This window comes from Aythya marila (assembly GCF_965140915.1).
Source record: "Aythya marila genome assembly, chromosome: 9".
NCBI lineage: Eukaryota > Metazoa > Chordata > Aves > Anseriformes > Anatidae > Aythya > Aythya marila.
Genome location: NC_139050.1, coordinates 26,011,766 through 26,021,058, shown reverse-complemented (window position 1 = coordinate 26,021,058; position 9,293 = coordinate 26,011,766).

Here is a 9,293-nt window from a genome sequence, read left to right as displayed (position 1 = left end):
CAGTGGTTCAGTGCCTTTATTCTGTCCTCCATTTCTTAAACTGCTGTGTCCCTCAGTCAAACTATGAGTATGGAGAACTGTCATTCAACTATTTTTTTTCTAATCTGTGTTCTGAAGTCTTCCAGCATGCCCCTTTTTTTAGTCTGTTCCTATGGTTTAAAAAGCTGTGGCAGCATCAATGCAGGCTAGGTCCTGAATGTTACTAAGTCTTGAAGGGAGATTATCTGTTGTTGGACTGTCTAGATCATTGCATGCATTAGTGGAATATAATTTGAAATAAGTAGTATTTGATGTATATACCTCTTATTTGATGCTATACCTCTTAAAAATTGTGTAAGGCCTGAACATTAGGAGTGAAGAGATCAGAGGACATGGAGGAAGTATGTATATATATATGTCTTCAGCTGTTAAACAGTGGCTGGTTAATATACACAACCTTTTTTCAAGTGCTACAGATCAGAGAAAATGAGGCTGTCTGCTGCCTCTCCCAAGTGGAGGCTTTATGGTCATGAAATTTTTGAGTGGAACCAAAGAACACAGCTTCATACAGTTCTGTTTTAGGATGCATAGGCAGCTGAAAAGATCATGTTCGGTCTGAATTTACACTTAATAAACCAAACTGCAAATTATAGAAATGCTGAATTGTTATCTTAAATAATTTGTACTGTATTTTAAAATATCTCTGTAGATATTTCCTGTAAGGCAAAGAGATAAGTCTAGAAGTTGAAGGTTTTATTCCTTTGGCACCATGGCCATATGCTGTCTTTATTTTAACAAGCTCTGGAAAGGTAGTGATGCTTTAGTTTAATCTGTGTTGACAGTCTTAACTTCATCATAGCAAGGCTATTTGGTTTGGGAAGTACTTGTCTGGTTCTATTTTTTTTTTTTTTTCCTCCAGGAGTGGTTCACTCCCCTTGAGTAATCTTAAATGTAAAATTTGAGCATTTACACTGAACAGTGGTGCAAGAGATGTCTTGGCATCAGATAGTTAAACTCTTTTTACATAGGCGGTGGGAAAGTAGCTGAAATCACAGGGGTAATGATTTACTCAGGTAGTGATGTTCTGTGTGGTGTTTTTACGATGATGAAGGGCAATGGTATATGCATATGGATAGGCTCAGATAACATCAAACCATATTCCTTCACTGCTTTCCATTTGGTCACTGTTACCCAAAGCAGAGGTTTCAGGAATTTGGAGCAGTAGAATAAAGAAGATTTCTGTCATAGCTGCTTGAGCGTAGATTTTATTTATTTATTTATTTGGAGCAGGTCATGAACAGTGATGACTTTAGACAGCACTACATTAACAGGAAAGTTGGCACAGAAATTAGTTTGTATCTGTCACACTCGTCTGGAAGAGACACAAAGCAGAGCACCTGTGGCGATGTGCTTTCCTGCGTACACAATGCTCTTCTGAACACTGCATAACCTCACAGCTGATTTGGGGAGCTGCAAGCAAGAGCTGTGCAGAGCTGTGACCGCTTCTGGTGTAAATACATTTCTTCCTCATTTAATTTGCAGAGTCAAAAGCACAAAAAAAGATTCAGATTAGTGCTTGTGAACATGTCTTAGCAGTTATTTTATAGAAGGTTGTTAGTCTCTCATTGTTGAGCAGCCTTACTTGTAAGGGCCAGCCAGATTCTAGGAGGTGCTAACGTGAAGAGAGTCTGCTGGAGAAACAAGTGCAGCTGTTTGTGTTCATATTTCCTTGGTGGCCAAGGATTGCCTGGGCTGTGCAGATACAGGCAAAGCATAAGTGGTTTCATACTGTTGCTTACTTTCTTGTCAATAAAATTACTATTAGTACTGCATATTTGTTTTAATAAATATAAGATCCTGAAGGAATGATTGCTTTCTGGTAGCCGTATTCATTGTGGCTTTACCTGCATATAGAAGAGTCTCTGCAGCACATTTAAATCTTCATCCTTACTTCATGAAGGATGGGAACTTTTTTTCTTGGCTTTGGAGATGAGCGGAGGGGCAGTGAGAGCACTGTGCCCATGAGCCATGTGGTGCTGGATGCCCTCCACGGCTGCCTGGGAGAGGAGCTGGGTGTTCTGGCAGGACAGGCTGCCCCCGCACGCGGTCACACTACGGCATCCTGCAGTGCTATTCCAGTGACTGCTTTTGTTAGGCTTGCTGGCTCTTCTGACCCCTTGAGGCTGTGGGAGTTGGGATTACCACGAACTTCCCTCTCTTTGAATGTTAAGGTTGTAATGTCAGGAAAGAACTTGCAGCTATTTGATCTGACCTCGTGCACAGCATGGGTCCATAGACTGCCCTGAGTCGGTGGTCTTGTTGGGCAGCTGGAGCAGCAGAAAATAATCTGACCCCACACCAGAGAGTAACGGGAACTCATTACACTCTTGTAAAGGTGTAGAGCCATGGACAGAGATGACTTGTTAAGGTTTCTCCAGGTTCTCGCCCCACTGGGCAAGAAGATCTGACCCTTGGGGATGCAGAGTTTGAACCACTCTTATTTTCAGGCCTCTACAGAACCAAGTCAGGCTTTGTGTAAAATTCAGGCAGCAGCTGGTATTCTGCATGCATCTCCCTTGAGCCCATGTGAGCCCATTCATCACATCTGAGTCAGCTTCTCCCAGGCACCTTCGGTGAGAAGGTGCTTTGAAAAGCTGCTGGTTTGCTAGGCAGAGCATTGGGCTTCCCATTACATTGCGGCTATAGAACTCAGCATTATTTGGTTAAAAATGTCTCCAAGAGTTCATTTTGAAAGAGAAACAGCAAAAGTAACTAAATTCTGTTTTTCATCATGCTTTTGTCTCATCTGCTATTGAAATTACAGTTCAGAATGACTCTAATTTAGCAGTTTGATTTCCTCCCCCCCTCCAAATTCCACAGCAACTCAACTGGAAAAATAGACCTCTGGTTTGAATAATGTCTCTTCCATTCATCATCCTCAGCATGTCCATTGACTCTGCAATCCAAAAGGCTTACTAATTTCAGAAATCAGCTTAAATGCTTGTGTGCCCACAGATGTATATCCACACATTCATAAATTCAAAGGTATATTTGCGCAAACCTAAACATTCCTTTGCTGAAAATATTTAGCAAATGGTTTATTTAATCATGGTCTGTCATGCAATCATTCCACTTTTTGAAAAGATCACTTTCTACTTAAATGTTATCGGTACTACTTTAATTTTGTACAAGATTCCTGCTGACTGTTACACAGGCATTATTTCTTCTCTAATAGTCTCTGTTCCCCTGGGATGGCAAAGTGAGATTTCGAGCAATCTGTTTCTGGGTCATGAATTTAAGAATTGTGATTTATTGTTGTAAGAACTAGAAAACCTAATTACACAAACTATGTGAACACTGAGAAGCCAGAAATTGAAGATGTAAGCAAAATGAACCTGTTGATACTTTCAAGTTTGGGATTCTTAAGTTATTTTGAACATTGAAACTTGAGGTACAGCAGGAGCCAGTGAAGTTGGCTTGAAGTATGTCTGGATTTCTGGTTTATTATGGATCAGGTAAGGGAGTTTGTTGCCTTGGTCTACCTCTGAAACAGTCACTGCTTTGTGATGGCTCCTGTGAAACAGTGCATTCATGCGACAGCCCTGCAGCTTTTCTTTGAGTGCATTTCTTCACTTGGGAGACTGACTAGGTGAGTAAAATGGAGTTTCACTTGCTGCAGACTTCTCCTCAGCTTATTTCACTGGGGGAATGAGCCAAGCCACCATTGCAGTCTTCCTTCTGCACAAGGCAGAGGGACTCTTCCTTGTGAGATTCTCAGGGGAGGCATTCTCTTTAGTACTTAATGAAAAGCAGATATATTCTGCATTAATTCGTAACATTTCACCGTGTCTTCATCAGTTATGGACTAGCAATTTCACCTTTAATCTCAAGAGTTATGTCTACATAATAATCTTAAATGGATTTAGTTTTTGTTCATGGAAAAGAAATCAGGGTGTGGGTAATTAAGGAAGAAGTAAAGAAGGAATTCAGGTAGATAATTTAAATTTAATGCCTCTCCATCCAGTGTTCATGACAACTGCATGCTCCTTCTCTAACTGGAAAAATGATTGCTTTTTCAAGTTGGTGAAAATGAGAATAAAGTTGGAAAATAATATTTGTTGTCTTTCTACTGTTTTGAAACATTGATACCTTTCTTCCAAGAAGTAAAAAGTGATATGCTTGAACAACATATGACATTGTGAAAACATCAAGACAAAATACTGTTTTGGAATCTCCTATTGTCTAATTATAGTGATGATATGCTTTTTAGACCAACTTGGAAAATAGTTTATTGAATGTCTTAATGCTGTTATGACCCTAGCATATTTCTGAAATTGTTGCTTTGTCATGTATTCAGAAATACTGCATGTGTTAAATTTGAGCTTATTTAAATTTTGGTGAATTGCTTTTTTGAGTTCAGAGTATGAATGTATTCAAGACAAACATTTGTTTCCATTTATACAACTTAAAATTCAGTAATAAACAACAGATGGGAGAACTATATCCAAATCCTCTTTTATAAAACATCTTGCAAGTGCCATGTCCTCATTTTATGAAAATAGGCCAAAATCCATTTCTATAGGCGTCATTAAAAAGTAGAGATAATAACAAAGAAGATAAGATAAAAGTAGAAATCACTTTAACTAGGCTGCGGTTTTATGATTCAGTGAAATACATTGCTAGCTTCTGAAAACAAGCCACAAGCTGTTTAATCCAGAGTGAATCCCACCATGTATATTCAACACTGCTGGCATCTTCAAGCCTGTTTTGTAGAGAATGGGTGGAGGTACACTTGAGCCTTGTTTGGGCAGAAAGAGAATATAAGGAATAAGTGAGCCAATTTGTTTTTTTTGTGAGACTCACTATTTATATGTTTCTGTCAAAAAAAAAAAAAAAAAAAAAAGGCAACAAGAAGTCCATCCAGCCGTTTGCTGGCCAGGGCAATTCTGGCCTGAAAGACCCGAAGCCAAAAAGCCAAAGAAGAGGGGCACCAGCAGCGGGGGGCTGCTGCCCTCCGAGGCCCTGCAGCACGCTGGGCTTTCCCCCTGAGCCCTGCGTGCTCCCCACTGGTGTGCCCTTCTGCGCAGGCAAATTCAGTGCACAGATCCACCTCCTGGCTGCCTGATTTACCCATGCCCTGGCCATGGGAAAGCTGGCTTATATCACATCCTGAAAGGTAGGGTTGGCGGAGGGCACATCTCTAGCTGCTCCCAGGAGAGCCGGGGCAGTGGATGGGGGAAAAACGGCTGCACTGGGTGATGCTGAGTGTGTCCAGCCTGGCTGGGAGCAGGTTTCCTCCTGCTTTCCCCCACTGGTGTCCCTGTGGGTTTCACTGGTCTTCGGACGCGTGGTCCTGAGTGGTGCTGATGCCCCTGCTCATGGCCTTGCCTCTCTCCTCAAACACATGCTGTGTCCTGGCATGCCAAGGATTTGTTCTCACCTCTGGGCAATGAAATCCGATTTCATCTTTGTTGCTAATCCTCTTAATCCTCTAAAGAGAAGGGCACGAGTCTCAGCTACTTTATTTACTGGGGCAAGATTAAGGGGTGATTTGATTGTGTGGTGAGAAGTAATAAGCTACTGTGAAGCTGTAGAACATGTTGGTGTGCAATGCAAGCATTGGAACTCTGACAAATGCAACACCAGCATTTCAGGACAGTTTGCAGCTGATTGCAGAGCAGTACGCAGCAGCTCAGCACTGAGGGGAGCATGGCTTGATAAATCACAAAATATCCACTGCTTGAATTCTCACTGTTAACTGTGTATCTGGGTTTGGTGTGGATTTTATGTTGTTTGCTTTAATATCGACCATTTTTCATCTGTTTCCTGACTAGCTATTGGTGCCTGTTTGTGTGCTGGTTTAAGACCTACTTACAGCAGATGTGTGGCTGCTGCCTTCCACAGGGTACCTCCAGCCTTGCACTGATCTAATTACAATCATAATTATCAGTTGATGTCAGTCAGATACTAAAAGACAGCAGAGGAAATTTGTGCTTTTTACTACAAGTTTGCAACTTGTCTCACCAAGGGCACCATGGGCAATCATTACTGGCCCCAGCCTGTCTTTTTCTCCTTTCTCTTCATTCTCTGTCCCTGGAGGATGGTCACAGATGATCCTCACAGCACTGAGAGAAGCATTTACAGAACCAGTACTTCTTACCAGTGTTTGGATGCTTCTGAATACGCTAGTTTTAGTGGAAAGAAAAAAATAAAAAATAATGTTATGCTGCCTCCCAGTGGCTTTTTAGTTTATTTCTTAAAATCTGTCAGAACAGAAAATTAATTCGGGGCTGGGGCATAACTAACCAGTGCACTGCTGCCTTTTCTCTCACCCTGGTGCTGCTGGGTGGGATGTGGGGACAGGGGTCTGCAGGGGGTCACTGGTGGCCCTGGGAGGGACCCGGGAGGGAGGGATTGGGGACAGACCGCCATAGGTGGCCCAGTGGCTTCAGCAGTGCCTGCTGTGGGTGCCTGCTGCTGTTCTCGTCAGCCGTTAGCCCGCACCCCATGAAGACATGACCCATAGCACGAATGTCTGGGAACACCGCAGTCCTTGGGGTCAAGCTAGTGGCCTGTCTTTAACAGCAGGGCCCCACAGCCCTGGCCTTGAGGAGCACCGCTGGTGTAGCCAGCGCCGGTGGTCAACGCGCCCAGCGAGCCCCATGGAGCCTGTCCCGCAGCCTGGGCTGGCTCTGGGGCTGCCCTCGGTCAGCTTGAGGGTGTTCACTGCCCTCCTGCTCTCCTGCAGGTGCTAGTCCACGTGCTGTCAGCTCACCAACCTGCCCCTGTTGTTCAAGATCTGCTTTCAGATGGGGGCTGGCAGAGTTTCCATGAAATTCCTTCACAGCTTCCTCTCAAGGGTGCTCCGCAGCCTTTTGCTGCTCCATGGAAATCTGTGCTCAAAGCAAACCAGCCTGTACAGAGACCCCCACGGCACAGCCTGGGCAAGCACTGGGTGTCTGTGGTGGGGGTCCCGGGTGGGGCTGGTCAGGGCCGGGGCAGCTGCAGGTGACCATCCCATGCGACCGAAGAGTTGTCATCTGCTGAGTGTGTCCCAGTCCAACTTTGGGTACGACAGCAATTCAGACAATCAGTCTACTACGTTTGTGTATAGTTTGTGCAAATGATATGCAAAATACCACCTTGTAAACAAACTGGTGGAAAAAATGAAGGCAGCAACAGGGAAGCAAGGTGGCATGGGTCCAAACTGGTGTGTATTAGGGACCTACAAACTGCAGTACAGTTGTGAGAAGAAAGATGCTGAAAGTTTAAAACTTCAAGACTATTTGTCATTTCAAAAGAAGCAGAAAATTAAAATTGTAGGCATGGCATAAATGTAATGATTGATACATAAAGATAATAAGCTTATACCACCCTTGCATTTTGCTAACAAAGCAAAACAAACAAACCCACAAACGAGGCCATGATTTATCTTTCCAGAACGTTGATGTAAGGTGCCTTTGTACTCCTGCTTTTTGTACTCCTGCACTTTTGTACCCTAACCCCTGAGCCTGAGTGCCCCAAAACATCTACTGAATCTACATTAAAAAAAACAAGGAAAAATAATTATTTAGCAATAAAAAGCTAATAACTTTTTCAAACTTACTTGGTCTTTTTCTTTAGAAATATATTGTACTGACAACAGCAGGCCTTAAATGTGCATGAGAGGATTATACTACAGTTTTTGATCAATTTGTTTAGGTCTTGTACTTTGGACTATATAATCGTTAAAGCTCAAGTCACAACCAGATTATACTCAGTTATTTCTCATTTAGGTTACACAATATTTCTTTGCTGGACTGCCTTGCAAATACTTCTCTGCTTTGGAGAGATCTGTTTCATGGTGTGTTCTCCTAAAACAAATAGATACCAGGCTGTGTTTTGGAACAGAACTTCATTGATCTGGATGATATTTTCACAGTAATGCAGTGAGTACATAGAACGCAAAACAAGTGGAAGAGAGGTGAAGAGGTATTACTTATATGGGCTTACAACTTACACCTGCTCATTAATTTCTTCTTTCCAAACCACAGCTTGAAAATTCAGTCTAATATAGCAATACTATTTTTAGCAGGATTGATTTTTTTGAGGTAGCAGGTCATTGTGTGAACTAGCTCATGCAAATCTTTCCATGGCTGTGCAATGTGTCCTGTCAGACAGCCTTGGAGGGCATGGCTCTGTTGCAGAGGGTGCTAGCTCCAGGCAGGGCTGTGGTCTGCTTCTATTTCCACTGCAGTTTTAGCCTTGTCTTCTAGTCTATTTGCATTATTACTATTTTTCTTTCTTTCCTTTTCTGAAGCAGTAGTAGCTAGCATCTGTGAAAATACAGAAGATATGAAGGGGGGCACACTGAATTATTCTTTTGTTGGTATGTTATGTTCAGGGAGGGGAGCAAAATTAGTTTTTGCTTTAGCAAATGATGAGTGGTGGAAGACTGATGCAACAGAAAACTGGAAGCTGATGGGTAGCAGTGAAGGGTTCTGAAGATTACCTATTGCCTTGGGTAGATGGTGAATTCAATTCATTGTTTACTTCTGCTACTGTATATTAGGGTAAATTGCTTCAACTGTTCACTGGAGGACAAGAAAGCTGGCTGTGTGAGATGAGGAGATTGCAGTATCCAAAAGCTAAGCACTGAGCACATGCCTAAGCCAAAGGTGACTTCAGGGTAAGGACAGCACATAGAACCTATGTGCTCAAAGTTTACACCCATATTTGAGCTGTAGAAAGCTGTGTGGCGGGGGGGGTGAAATATTCTATAAGTGTGACAAAATGCTAAGAACAGCTCTGTGATAGTCTGAGGTCTGGCCACGTCTTTCCTCATGCTATTCAACACTTCTGAAACAGTGAGAGCTGATCACACCAAGAAATCTGTCCTGAAAGCTCATGTCTCTCCTGGAGGGGGACAGAGCTTTTTGCTCTCTGCCTCTTCCCTGTCAGTGTGTGCCTGAAATACAGCTCCTCCATCTGCGTTTTTCTTTGAGCCTCCAAAGAGAGGCCCTGAGAAATGGGTGATCTGAGCTGGTAAAAAGAGGAAAGTAGGGTTTGTCCTGACTCTCCAGGGAGAAGCTAATACCATTTCTTTCCTCTTCAGTTGTGCTTGGGGGAGAGAGGAAGAAAAATAGGGTCAGTGCAAAGGGAAGACATTTTCTGTTCATGTCTGTTGGGCTATTTAACTAAAAAGCTGCTCTGCACACTCAGAGGAGCTCCGAGGGACAATGTGGAAGGAACCTAAACTTTTATGTTTAAAGCGGGACTCTTGCCCACTCCTCGTGTGTGAGAGCTTCTAACATTTCCTTAATGGAATTATTACC